This window comes from Microcaecilia unicolor, chromosome 11 (genome assembly GCF_901765095.1).
Source record: "Microcaecilia unicolor chromosome 11, aMicUni1.1, whole genome shotgun sequence".
Classification (NCBI taxonomy): domain Eukaryota; kingdom Metazoa; phylum Chordata; class Amphibia; order Gymnophiona; family Siphonopidae; genus Microcaecilia; species Microcaecilia unicolor.
This window is the reverse complement of record NC_044041.1, coordinates 168,245,182-168,258,495: the sequence shown is the minus strand read 5'-3', so window position 1 is coordinate 168,258,495 and position 13,314 is coordinate 168,245,182. Positions and strand designations below refer to the sequence as shown.

General features: G+C 45.6%; 1 protein-coding gene across 1 annotated transcript in view; it reads right to left on the bottom strand.

The window, feature by feature from the left end:
- The window catches only part of SERTAD1 (SERTA domain containing 1), a 44,221-nt gene extending 35,795 nt beyond the window's left edge, over positions 1 to 8,426 (bottom strand). Inside the window, exon 1 of the mRNA XM_030218918.1 lies at positions 8,356 to 8,426. The gene's annotated coding sequence lies outside the window, so the exon portion shown is untranslated. The remainder of the gene's footprint in view (positions 1 to 8,355) is intronic.
- Positions 8,427 to 13,314: the final 4,888 nt, after the last annotated feature.

Below are 13,314 nucleotides of genomic sequence, written 5' to 3'. Positions count from 1 at the left end.
TGGAACCACTTAAGGATACAACAACGGGACAAGACTTGTTTGACAGTGTTAGCAACTGTTTGTAAAGACAGAAGTATATGGTAACAGACCATTCTGGTTATTTTACGTTCATTCAGTCATCATATTGAGTTTTATTGATGCATTTGTTACTTTTCTGTGTGCAGCCCGCTAGGGATAGTACGGTCATTCGTGTGGTCCTCTAAATATAAAAGTTTCCCACCCCTGGGATAGGTCTATGAAGAATTAAACCTCAGGCTTTAGGCAGTGGGACAGGCTCCTGGGGGTGGGGGGTGGCTCCAGTCAGTCCATAATTCCCAACAGACCAATGGCAATGCAGACTCAGCAGGGGATGCAGCAACTGTCCCGTTCCTGACTTCTCTTTTCTGCTAGCTTTTCTTTTGAGTGAGCAGGAGGATGTACTGCCCCTGCATTTTCTCCCCAGTGACTCATCACCACGTGCAGTGCTACACACAAGAGATGGTGTCAAGCTAAAACAGTTCAAAGGCAGTCACCTGCAATGACCCAGCAGGTTCTATCTGAGAGCATCAGAAGCTGAGGCTGTGTGTGACAGTCAAAGAATGAGAGATCCAATAGCAGAAAGGGCTAACAGGGGTAGTGCATAGTGCAGAACTGCAGGAGTGCCATTTTCCATCAATACATAGGGCATATTTCTCGGGCAAGCAAGCATGGCATGCAGGGGTGGAGGGGGCAGATAGATGCCGAAAGTGTGGCGTGGGCATGCCCTCATTAGCACATGGGATGTGGCAGTGTCTACTACTACTTAGCATTTCTATAGCGCTGCCAGGGTTACGCAGTGCTGTACAAGTTTAAACATGGGGAAGGACAGTCCCTGCTCAAGAGAGCTTACAATCTAAAGGTAACAAGGTTCTGGACAGGTCTCGCCCGGTTTGTTTCGGGGATTTTGGGTTATAGGATACAGCTCACATTTGAACGGATAATGTTTAGCTCATCACTGGTGTGGGTGGTAAGGACGAGGGAAGAGAAGTTGTTCCTAAGTAAATCCTGCATTCTGGGGAAAAATGCATATTGAATCACTGGCTGATGGACATACCGCCCTCATACTGGTATTGGAGGAATAAACTGCATGTGCTTATGCTTTGGGAGGCAAAAGGTGCTCGATATACACCAAAACGGAGGCAACAATTTATTAAAACATGGAAGGCATATTTAAATGTTATAGCTCCTAAAGTTAGAAGCCAGGTGTTGAATGAATTGGGATGACTGTGGAATGAATGGAGGGGATGGAGGGGGGAGGTAGTGTTAAAGGGGTACGGGAGGGGGGAGGAGATTGCGGTGGAGTATCACTAGGTATATTATAAGTACTGATAATAGGGAACTCAAGTTGTGGTCTCACGATTACTTACATGATGCTAAGGGAGGGAGTGAGGACAGGCGGAGACATAGAGCAAGCTGATAGCAGAACCTGGTATAAGCAGCTCATTTTCTCCTATTGGCCATTTCTCTTTATTGTCAAGAATGTACTGCTGTTTAGGCAAAGGGGTGGAATGGAAGGGAGGATAGGGATGGGGTAAGGGGATAATATTGTTAAAGGTTTAAGGGTTGTAGTCATCATTGGGCAATTGCTGTGTTTGTATAGGTTGAGAGAGATCAGAGGCTGCAGGTGAGAGTCAGAGGCTGCAGGTGAGAGTCAGAGGCTGAGAGAGATCAGAGACTGCCGGTGAGAGTCAGAAGCTGAGAGAGATCAGAGGCTGCCGGTGAGAGTCAGAGGCTGAGAGAGATCAGAGACTGCCGGTGAGAGTCAGGGGCTGAGAGAGATCAGAGGCTGCGGGTGACAGTCAGAGGCTGAGATAGATCAGAGGCTGCGGGTTAGAGTCAGAGGCTGAGAGAGATCAAAGGCTGCAGGTGAGAGTCAGAGGCTGAGAGAGATCAGAAGCTGCAAGTGAGAGTCAGAGGCTGAGAGAGATCAGAGACTGCAAGTGAGAGTCAGAGGCTGAGAGAGATCAGAGACTGTGGGTGAGAGAGACTGAGAGATCAAAAGCTGCAAGTGATAGACAGAGACATCAGAGACTGAAGGTGAGAGTTAGAGGCTGAGAGAATCTTGTTTGCTACATGTTTGTCTTGAGTAGACTGTAAACTCCACTCTGTGTACATCTAGAAGCACTTTAGAAATGATAAACTTTCTGGATTACTGGTCACTCACCCCCTCTCTCACCCCCTCTCTCCATCACCCTGTCCCTCCACAATACGCCTATCCAGCTTGTACAATCTTTCAAATAGTTTAATAGTTTACATCACTTGATATACCACTGTTCACAAAGACCAGAGTGGTTTACAATTTAAATATTAGTTGTCCCTTATTCTCAACTATCGTTCAGTCCGCATATTTCCTCTGTGGCGAAGGCGTGTTTTCAATTACTCTGTCTTATGCGCTCTTTTAGGCCATACCTGATGAGGTCTTCTGTGCCACTTTACTCTTTGGAATTTTCGCATCTCGATTACTGTAACATAGTTTATTCTGAGCTCCTTAAAGTTGCCCCCAAAAGACTTCAAGAGGTTTCTCACACTCCTTGATCTTATGGTATCCGGCGAGCTGCCACCAAGACAGTTCCCACCCATCAATTCCCCCTGGGACAATTCCCTCCTAAGACTTTTCTCCCCAGTCATCTCCCACCCTCCGTACCCTTTTGTTACCGATATTTCTTCTTTTTTCCTTTTGCATGTTGTATTGGGCTTTTTTTTTCACGTCTGAACTCCTATAAGTATTTGCGTGTGACACATCTTGGCTCTTTCAGACGCTGACAGGCCGGATCAGACGGAGTTGAATCAAGTTGGCAAGGGTAATTTTCTGGGATGGGGGGGGGAAACAATCTAGAATACAAAATAATATGCCGGGGGGGGGGGGGGGGAGTAGTGCAATGTGAATATTTGGACTGTGGCATCGCAGCTCTTTCAGGCGCTGACCGTCAGAATGCCGGAAGGTCTGTCTAAACATTTTGGGGGAGGGGAGCTGTATTCTAGACCCCAGTAGTGCAGAGTGAACATTGGGACTGAAAGTAATGTTTGGGGGGGTGTAAGGGGGCACTGCCCCCCCCCAAACAATCTGGAAGGAGAAAGAGAAGGAGATAAATTTCAGATTGTGATGCTTCATTACTGTGAAGGGTGGGAATTGTCCTAGGTGGGAATAGGGAGGTGGGAACTGATCTAGAACCAATCTGATCATGTCTCACCTCTTCTGGTCCACCATCACTAGCTCCCTATCCCTTTTTTTTTTAATACACTTTAATATCCTTACCTTCGATCATAAAGTGCTTTATACCGGGAACCTATCCTACCTGTCTCCTCTTATTTCCCCTTACACCATATCTAGGTCCCTACACTCAGCCCTAACCTTTCACTTAAGTCTCTCCCCCCCCCCCCCCCCCCCCCCCCCCGTTCACTGCTTCGATCTTGAGAGTACTTGACACTCGGCTTTTTTCTGTGCTGCCCCCCACTTTTTGGAATGCCCTTCCTAATGGCCTTCATGGTGAGCAATCTCACTCCTGTTTTCCAGCCCTTCTCAAAAATGACCTATTTTCTCAGGTCTTTCTCTCTGTGTGATGTTGCCTAGCTGCCTGCTCTGGAACCGACAAATCTCTACTTTCCACTCTTTGCTATCCCTAGCCTTATGGGGTTTTTTTTAGTTCTTTTCTTTTCTTTTGTTTTTATTGTACACTGTTCTGATTTTACTGAAGGGTGGTATGTCAAGACCCTAATAAGCTAAATAGTAATAGCAATAAAACCTATTAGCTCTTTGTTGAAGATTGCAAATCAGTTCTATTAAATTGTTTTGATGACTTATCTCTATATATAAAAGGCACCACCAACGTTCTAAATGAAGCCTCCAGCCGGAAGTGTGAAGGGGGAGAGATATCCGGTTTCCCCATTGAGTGTCTGCCCCGCCCTCACTCTCTCTGTAACACAAACAGTGAAGGAAAACACAGCAAAGCACGAAATCAAATCGCTCTCTCTGTAACAGTGAAGGACTCAGAGAGGGGAGGGGAGAGACGGCAGAAGCCCTCATTATCTCTGTAACACAAACACAGCACAGCAGGAAACTTAACACTGAAGGATTCGACTCCGAGAGGGTAGGGGACAGAGAGCAGAGGGGACAGACAGCACAGGGGAAGGGAGAGAGGGCAGAGGGCAAGGACACACACACTCCCACATGCACACAGAAGAAAACCTTGCTAGCCCCTGTTTCATTTGCATCAGAAATGGGGCTTTTTTACTAGTTTCTACATAATCCCAAACAATTAGGGGCTGAGGCCCAGAACCCCCCCCCCCCCCCAAACACACACACACACATACGTACACCTCTTTCTCAAGTCAATCAAGAATAACTACAATGAATATGCATGAGATAAATATACCCACAATGGATGCAGTGCAGGTAAATCTCTCTCCTGCAGGTATCTTGAAAACTAGCTTGGCTGGGATAGAGGTGGGGGTGGGGTATACTAACGGTTTGAAAAACACTGCCCTGTTTCACTCTCCCAAAACAAATGAGTCACCCTGTTTACTGGACTGCATTCTTGGAAGTAGAAAGTGGTATACACTCTACTCCATTGGACTTCTGACCCAAATCAGAACCTGCCCCTCATGGAATGCAGTGAGGTTCATTTCAGGGGTGTAGCCAGACACCTAATTTTGGGTGGGCCCGGGCCCAAGATGGGTGGGCAGAAGAACTCTGCCCTATCCCACAAGTGCTTTGCCCTCTCCCTCTCTCGCCTTTATGCCATATGGTCTCTCAGACATCCCCCTAACCTTTTAAATAGCAGACTTTCAACTGCAGCGAGCAGCAACTAATACACACTGCTCATGTTGGCACCACAGCCTTCCCTCTGATGCAACTTCCTGTTTCTGCACAGTTGGGAATACATCAGAAGGAAGGCTGTGGGGCCGGTGTGAGCAGTATGTATCAGTTGCTGCTCGCCGCAGGCGAAGATCTACTATTTACAAGGTATGCAGGAGGGATAGTTGTTAGGAGTTTTCGGCTGGTGGAGCATGGTATGTGCAAAACTAATCCATTTGGAGTAACTGCCCCCGACACAGTACCACTAATTTTCCGTGAGTGAAGGGTGTTTGCCTTGAGCGTGGGGAAAGCCACTGCTCACCCTGGGATTGGTGGCATGGAATGTTTCTACTCTTTGGGTTTCTGCCAAGTATTTGTGACCTGGATTGGCCATTGTTGATCCATCTGACTCAGTATCCTGTTCACATCGGTCTGCCCCAGTATGGCTATTCTTGTGTTCTTATTGAGCAAGGAGGTGCCAGATTTGGATCAAATATAAAATATATATCCTTGTTCACAGAACATACGATAAGGCATCTTAAGTTACTTATCCAACACACTTTCCTAATCCCAAACGCTCAGGTCCAAGTCTTTCTTCCTCACAGGAAATTCTTATCATTTTGTTTATCATTTATTAATTATACCGCTTACGTTGCGCACAAATTGAAGCGGTTTACAATAATAGTAAAAACACTAAAAACTGAGAAAAAGGAAAGGAACACCATTTGTGGATAGAAAAGTACTAACAAGCTATTCCATTCATATACAGTGGTGGAAATAAGTATTTGATCCCTTGCTGATTTTGTAAGTTTGCCCACTGACAAAGACATGAGCAGCCCATAATTGAAGGGTAGGTTATTGGTAACAGTGAGAGATAGCACATCACAAATTAAATCCGGAAAATCACATTGTGGAAAGTATATGAATTTATTTGCATTCTGCAGAGGGAAATAAGTATTTAATCCCTCTGGCAAACAAGACCTAATACTTGGTGGCAAAACCCTTGTTGGCAAGCACAGCGGTCAGACGTCTTCTGTAGTTGATGATGAGGTTTGCACACATGTCAGGAGGAATTTTGGTCCACTCCTCTTTGCAGATCATCTCTAAATCATTAAGAGTTCTGGGCTGTCGCTTGGCAACTCGCAGCTTCAGCTCCCTCCATAAGTTTTCAATGGGATTAAGGTCTGGTGACTGGCTAGGCCACTCCATGACCCTAATGTGCTTCTTCCTGAGCCACTCCTTTGTTGCCTTGGCTGTATGTTTTGGGTCATTGTCGTGCTGGAAGACCCAGCCACGACCCATTTTTAAGGCCCTGGCGGAGGGAAGGAGGTTGTCACTCAGAATTGTACGGTACATGGCCCCATCCATTCTCCCATTGATGCGGTGAAGTAGTCCTGTGCCCTTAGCAGAGAAACACCCCCAAAACATAACATTTCCACCTCCATGCTTGACAGTGGGGACGGTGTTCTTTGGGTCATAGGCAGCATTTCTCTTCCTCCAAACACGGCGAGTTGAGTTCATGCCAAAGAGCTCAATTTTTGTCTCATCTGACCACAGCACCTTCTCCCAATCACTCTCGGCATCATCCAGGTGTTCACTGGCAAACTTCAGACGGGCCGTCACATGTGCCTTCCGGAGCAGGGGGACCTTGCGGGCACTGCAGGATTGCAATCCGTTATGTCGTAATGTGTTACCAATGGTTTCGTGGTGACAGTGGTCCCAGCTGCCTTGAGATCATTGACAAGTTCCCCCCTTGTAGTTGTAGGCTGATTTCTAACCTTCCTCATGATCAAGGATACCCCACGAGGTGAGATTTTGCGTGGAGCCCCAGATCTTTGTCGATTGACAGTCATTTTGTACTTCTTCCATTTTCTTACTATGGCACCAACAGTTGTCTCCTTCTCGCCCAGCGTCTTACTGATGGTTTTGTAGCCCATTCCAGCCTTGTGCAGGTGTATGATCTTGTCCCTGACATCCTTAGACAGCTCCTTGCTCTTGGCCATTTTGTAGAGGTTAGAGTCTGACTGATTCACTGAGTCTGTGGACAGGTGTCTTTCATACAGGTGACCATTGCCGACAGCTGTCTGTCATGCAGGTAACGAGTTGATTTGGAGCATCTACCTGGTCTGTAGGGGCCAGATCTCTTACTGGTTGGTGGGGGATCAAATACTTATTTCCCTCTGCAGAATGCAAATAAATTCATATACTTTCCACAATGTGATTTTCCGGATTTAATTTGTGATGTGCTATCTCTCACTGTTACCAATAAGATATCCAGGACAGAAAGCTTGAATACCTTGAAAACTGTGGACGAAGGAACAATTTAAGATTTTTAAATTTCCCGAAATCTCCTCTGATAAATGCAGTGGATATGCTTAAAAGATATTTTAAGGAGGTACTGGGGATTCCGGAGGAGGCATATCCGCCTATAACGAGAACCCAGTACATCACGGGAAGACCTGGATTACCTAAAGATAAATCTCAAGCAGCTCCTTCTGCTGAATTGAACTTAACTGAGTTCCTGGAAACCTCACTTGAATTCATCACTGAAAGAACAACATTATTGGTAACATTCGTGCTTGAACCTGATCGCAATAATATTCTGCGATCATATTTTAGACATATAAATGATTTATTTCTGGGACATAGGATACAAGTTTTCCCTGATATGGCTCGTGCCACTCAGAAGAAAAGAAAAGAATTTTTGATTTATAAACCTAGAGTTTTAAAGTTAGGGGGAACCTTTATTTTGAAATTTCCTTGTAGGTGTTGTATTACCTTTAATTCGGTTAATTACCTCTTCTTTAACTCTACGAAGTTGTTAGATTTTATTGAATCAAAAGAAAGGAGTGTTTCGCCTCTGGAGGCAAACCCGTAACCAAGAGAATGCTGTTAATATTTGGCTGTGGTAACACGCTTCACCCTTCCGCTGTTTAATATTAAATTATGTTACCTATGTTAAATTTCTTAGATCTTGACTCAAAGATTTGTGGACAAAGTTATAAAATATTTTCCTTTAAGATTTTTCGGTAATATGTATTACCTAATAATATTTAATTTCCAAATTTCTGTAAAGAAATTAAAAAAAAAATAAATATATAGGAGCCAGGGCCCGCCGTGGGTGCTGAGCACCTCCAATAACCAGCAAGCCTGTGTTGTGGTCAGGGAAGGGTAATTTGTATTGTGTTTGGCACCCATGATTACAAACCGGGAATTCAATTGAAAGGAGCAGAACACAATAAAAAAAAAACAGCAGGAGAGCATTTAAAACCGACAAGATTCCTAAAACCCACTCAGTTCCTTAAAGAAACGTCATAAGGTTTCTTACAACTGCCGGAAAAACAACAAAAAAGTTTTGTCTTCCCGGACCACAAAGAGACTAAACCGAGACAAAATCAAGAGCTCGGGAAGGGAGAACGTAGAAATACCTCCGGGCTGGGTATCAATTCGTTTGATCACCCTACATTGAAACACCGAGGAAAGAGCTGCTGAGGTGTAAAGGAAGAGGAGGAGAAACCCGATTAAAGAGCGCAAGAACTTACCTATATAGAAAAGACTCACAGTTCAGAATCAGCGATTGGAAGAGGAGTCTTCATTATTTCTTCGCCCAAAGGAGAGCTGAGAAGAAGGAAGGACAGAGAAGCATGTGATCTGCAGCTAGTCCCTCCCTCAACCTCCAGGGCAAAAGAAAATGAAACTGAAAGGAAAAGACCCTTGTCCACTTTCTTCTTTCTCTCAATCCCAAAGTGTACTTTAGCACACCTTGTTCTTCTGACCTGTCAAACAGGCAAGTAGAACGGCAACTGTAGCAAGGAAACTACAGACTGCGCTTACCGGAAGCAAGTTCCAATAAACACATTATGCTATTCTATGTCACCAAACAACATACTACTTCCAAAGTCAGCGTGCTCGTTTCTCGATATGTTATCTGTTTAAGCTTCATTCCTAAATTTTCCTGTGTATGTTTTTGGTTTGTTGTGTATTTTTTTCGGGAAGGTAGTGGAGAAAAGGGAGCAGTTTCATTCTGATCCCTTTTGACTTCCAGATCAGTCAAACCACCTTCTGGACCGTGGACGGTATCTGGCACTTAAACTAGGCAGGCCCCTGTTCAGTGGGGTACAAATAAATCAATCTGAGGTTGCCCCAAGGTTGCTGCTCTATTGGGCACTGTCCCAAGAGCCATTCTGCTGCCTATGAAACCAAGGATCCTCTGGGTAGGTGAGCACAGCACCTCCTGTGCCTGGGCCATGGGACTGCTCTGTTCTGTTTCCTGTACTCATTTTATTATGACAGACACAAATATACTGGGATGCACCATGCATGAGGCAGGGCACTGCCATTTTGGAGAAAGCGCTGGAACTTCCGGCGCTTTCTCCAAAATGGCAGTGCCCTGCCTCATGCATGGTGCATCCCAGTATATTTGATTTCCGGCCCGGAAGCAGGAGCAAATGGGTATTGCTCCTGCCTCTTTTGAGGTACAGGGGTCTGGGGGGTCTTGATGAAGACACCAGTGACCATTTTTGTTTAATTCAGGGAGGGCAGGAAGGGTGCCACTATACACCAGGGAAGCTTAATTTTCAGTGGGGTAGAAGTGTGTGGAAGGGGGGGGGGTGGATTGGGTTGCTTTGTTGACAGTTAGCACAGCAGTAAATTGCCTTCTCATTGAACACTGCATCCCGTGGCCACACAAGCTCAAAGGACCATCCATGTGTACTGCTTCCTGCAGGGAGGGTGGGTACGTTTCAAATAGCCCATGAACCTAGGTAAATGTCTTTTTGAAATCTCCCTCATTATGTGTATACAAATATAAAACAAAGTTTAATATTGAAAAGGTGATATCTAATAATGCATTTCTACAGGATTTTTCTGGGAGGGGTAGTGTTGGAGTTATCACGATTGTCAGGGGTGGACTGACAGTGGTCTGGGCCCCCGGGCAATAAGGGTCATGGGCCCCTAGCCACCTATCAAAAGCGATTAAATTAGATGGAAGCTAGGGGAGGGTGGGCCTACTGCTCTGGGCCTTTGGGCACTGCCCTATTGTCCCAATGGTCAGTCCACCCCTGATGATTGTTCAGTTTAATTATCATATTCTCAAGTGGGAGGGGTGTAGAGGCCTAAAAGTTAAGGAGATGCAAGGCATGCCTAGGGTCCTTAATACCCTTGCATCAGATCAGACTGCACTAAAAAGGTGCCCATTGTGAACTTGTTTACAGACTTAAGGCAGAAGGAGGTAAATCACAGAAACTAATGAAAAGGTTAAGAAGACTAAAACCAGCAAAGTGGACTCCTGAAAGTAAAAAAAATGGAGATAATATTCTGCTGCTAGGCTGTAAATCTGAGAATGATGTCATACCCCAAGTATCCTGGTTTAAGCATGAGGTTCATTATTTATTTATTATTTTTATTTATTTTATTTTTTATTTGTAGCATTTATACCCCACTCTTTCCCGCTCGATAGCAGGTTCAGTGCGGCTTACAATGTATGGGTAGAAAGTATCACAGGGATAATACAATGTATGGGTATAAAGCGTCATAGAGATAACACAATGTGTGGTTACAAATTATCACAGAGATAACACAATGTGTGGTTACAAATTATCACAGAGATAACACAATGTATGGGTACAAAGTATCACAGAGATAACACAATTGTATAGAGAAGGACAAGAGGAAGAGATGTGGGGGGAAGGATTGAGGTATGGTTAATGTTAGTGGTGTGGATTAGGTTTGTAAATTAAGAGGCAGATGCAGCAACCAAACGTAAAAAAATCTAAATCGTTAAAGTCCCTAACGATTTTAAAATAACGAAAAATGCACCAAAAAAAAAAGTCACACATGCTGGAATCGGTATTGAAACGTACAATGTATCAAAGAATCACAATACACATCGTTAATCGGCCCCCAAATCATGCGCAGAGCAGCCAAGCGTTATGTTAGCTGCTCTGCGCATGCCACAAACAGTCAAATCACAAGCACATGGCAAATTGAATTGACACATAAAAAAATAAAACTAAAAAAAGGATCGGGAGGGGGCAAGGGCGCTCATCAGGAGCGTCCTGTACGGACGGCCTTGCCCCCCCCCCCCCCCCCCGCCGCTGCTCCCCACTTTCCGCCGCTCCCCCCACCCCGAAAAAGCAAAATTGTAGCAGCCCCTGCCCCCCTCCCTTCCTCACTACTCTCAGCTCCGCCTCCCGACATCCTCCGTCTGTGCCCCGCCCCCTTTGGGGGGTCGTCGCCGCCATTCCCCTTCTCCATCGGGCCCCCCTCCCTCTTACCGGGCCCGTGCAGCGCCTCTCTCCTCTGTCCGAAGGCGCTGCACGGGCAAGAAGAACGCTGAATCAGCTGATGCCTGCCTTCGCGATAGAGCGTCTTTCTCCTCCTGGGCCCGCCCCTGTCTGACGTCAGGGGCCCAGGAGGAGAAAGACGCGCCATCGCGAAGGCAGGCATCAGCTGATTCAGCGTTCTTCTTGCCCGTGCAGCGCCTTCGGACAGAGGAGAGAGGCGCTGCACGGGCCCGGTAAGAGGGAGGGGGGCCCGATGGAGAAGGGGAATGGCGGCGACGACCCCCAAAGGGGGCGGGGCACAGACGGAGGATGTCGGGAGGCGGAGCTGAGAGTAGTGAGGAAGGGAGGGGGGCAGGGGCTGCTACAATTTTGCTTTTTCAGGGTGGGGGGAGCGGCGGAAAGTGGGGAGCAGCGGCGGGGGGGGGGGCAAGGCCGTCCGTACAGGACGCTCCTGATGAGCGCCCTTGCCCCCTCCCGATCCTTTTTTTAGTTTTATTTTTTTATGTGTTTTCTGAGGTCCTTTGGACCAATCACAGCGCTTTTAGCTCTGCTAATGCGCTGGGATTGGCTCAAAGTTTGTTTATTTTTTCACTTAACACTTTTTCCTGGCACAGAGCTGTCCTAACAAGAGGTCCAGACCTCTCGTTAGTTTTCCTGCCTTTTTCCTGCGTAAAGGCAATCGGAAAAGGTTAGTGCATGTCGTTTCAATGGGGTTTTCACACTAATTGCTCATCTCCATTCCGTTTTCGTTAGCTGCTACTGTCGTCGGAAAATAGGCTTAAGTGCATGGAAAGGATCGGAAATTCTTCCCCGAGGGCTCATTTAACGATGAAAAACGTTTAGTGCATCTGCCTCTAAGTTGGGTCGTTTGGATAGGCTTGTTTGAAGAGGTATGTTTTCAGCAGCTTTCGGAAGGGTAGATGTTCATTTGTATCTTGGTATGGCGTTCCAGAGTTGGATGCATACGGAGAAGTTGGATGCGTAGTAGGTTTTGTATTTGAGACCTTTGCAATTGGGAAGATGAAGATTGAGATATGTTCGAGAAAATTTGGACCTGTTCCTGGCTGGAAGGTCGATTAGGTTGGTCATGTAATTTGGAGATTCTCCGTGGAGGATCTTGTGGATCAATGTGTGGACTTTGAAGTTTATTCGTTCTTTGATAGGGAGCCAGTGGAGTTTTTACGGAGTGGTGTTGCACTTTCAAATCGTGATTTACCAAAAATGAGTCTGGCTGCCGTGTTTTGGGCAGTCTGGAGTTTTTTCAGGATTTGGGCTTTACAGCCAATGAAGATGCTGTTGTAGTAGTCAGCGTGGGTGAGTACTGTGGATTGTACCAGATTGCAGAAAGTTTTTTTGGGGAGGAATGGTTTTATTCTTTTCAGTACCCACATCATGTTGAACATCTTCTTTGTCATGGCTTTTGCATGAGTTTCTAGCATTAGGTGGTTGTCTAACGTTACTCCTAGGATTTTTAGATTGTCGGATATTGGGATTGTGACGTCAGGGGTGATCAGGGTGGTTGGGAGTAGAGTGGAGTGTCTTGATGAGAGGATTAAGCATTGAGTTTTTTCTTTATTCAATTTCATTTTGAAGGCATTGGCCCAGGAGGCTAAGATGTTCATGCCAGTGATTATTTTTTCAGATATTTCTGCAAGGTTGGATTGGAAAGGGATAAATATGGTGACGTCATCTGCATAGATGAAGGGATTTAGACCAGCTTTGGATAGGGGTTTAGCCAGAGGGATCATCATAAGATTGAAGAGGATCGGGGATAAAGGTGATCCTTGGGGGACTCCGTATTGTGAGGACCACACAGATGATACAGATGAGGTTGATTTGACTTGATAGGATCTGGTGGTGATGAAACTTGTTATCCATTTAATGATGTTTCTGCCGATCCCTAGTTTGTCCAGTAGTTTTGTAAGAATATCGTGGTTTACCATGTCGAACTGCAGAAGAAGTATGTTGTTGCCAAATGAAATTTCTTGTTTGAATTTGGATATTAGGGTGAGTGGTACTGTTTCAGTGCTGTGTGCAGGTCGAAAACCTGATTGTGACTCATGTAGTATGGAGAATTTTTGTATGAATTCGTTGAGTTGGGAGGTCACGCTATTTTCCATTAGTTTGGTTAGAAGAGGGATGGAGGCCACAGGTCGGTAGTTAGTGATGTCTTTTGCTGTTTTTTGGGTTTTTTTTGGTATTGGTGTGAGTAGAATG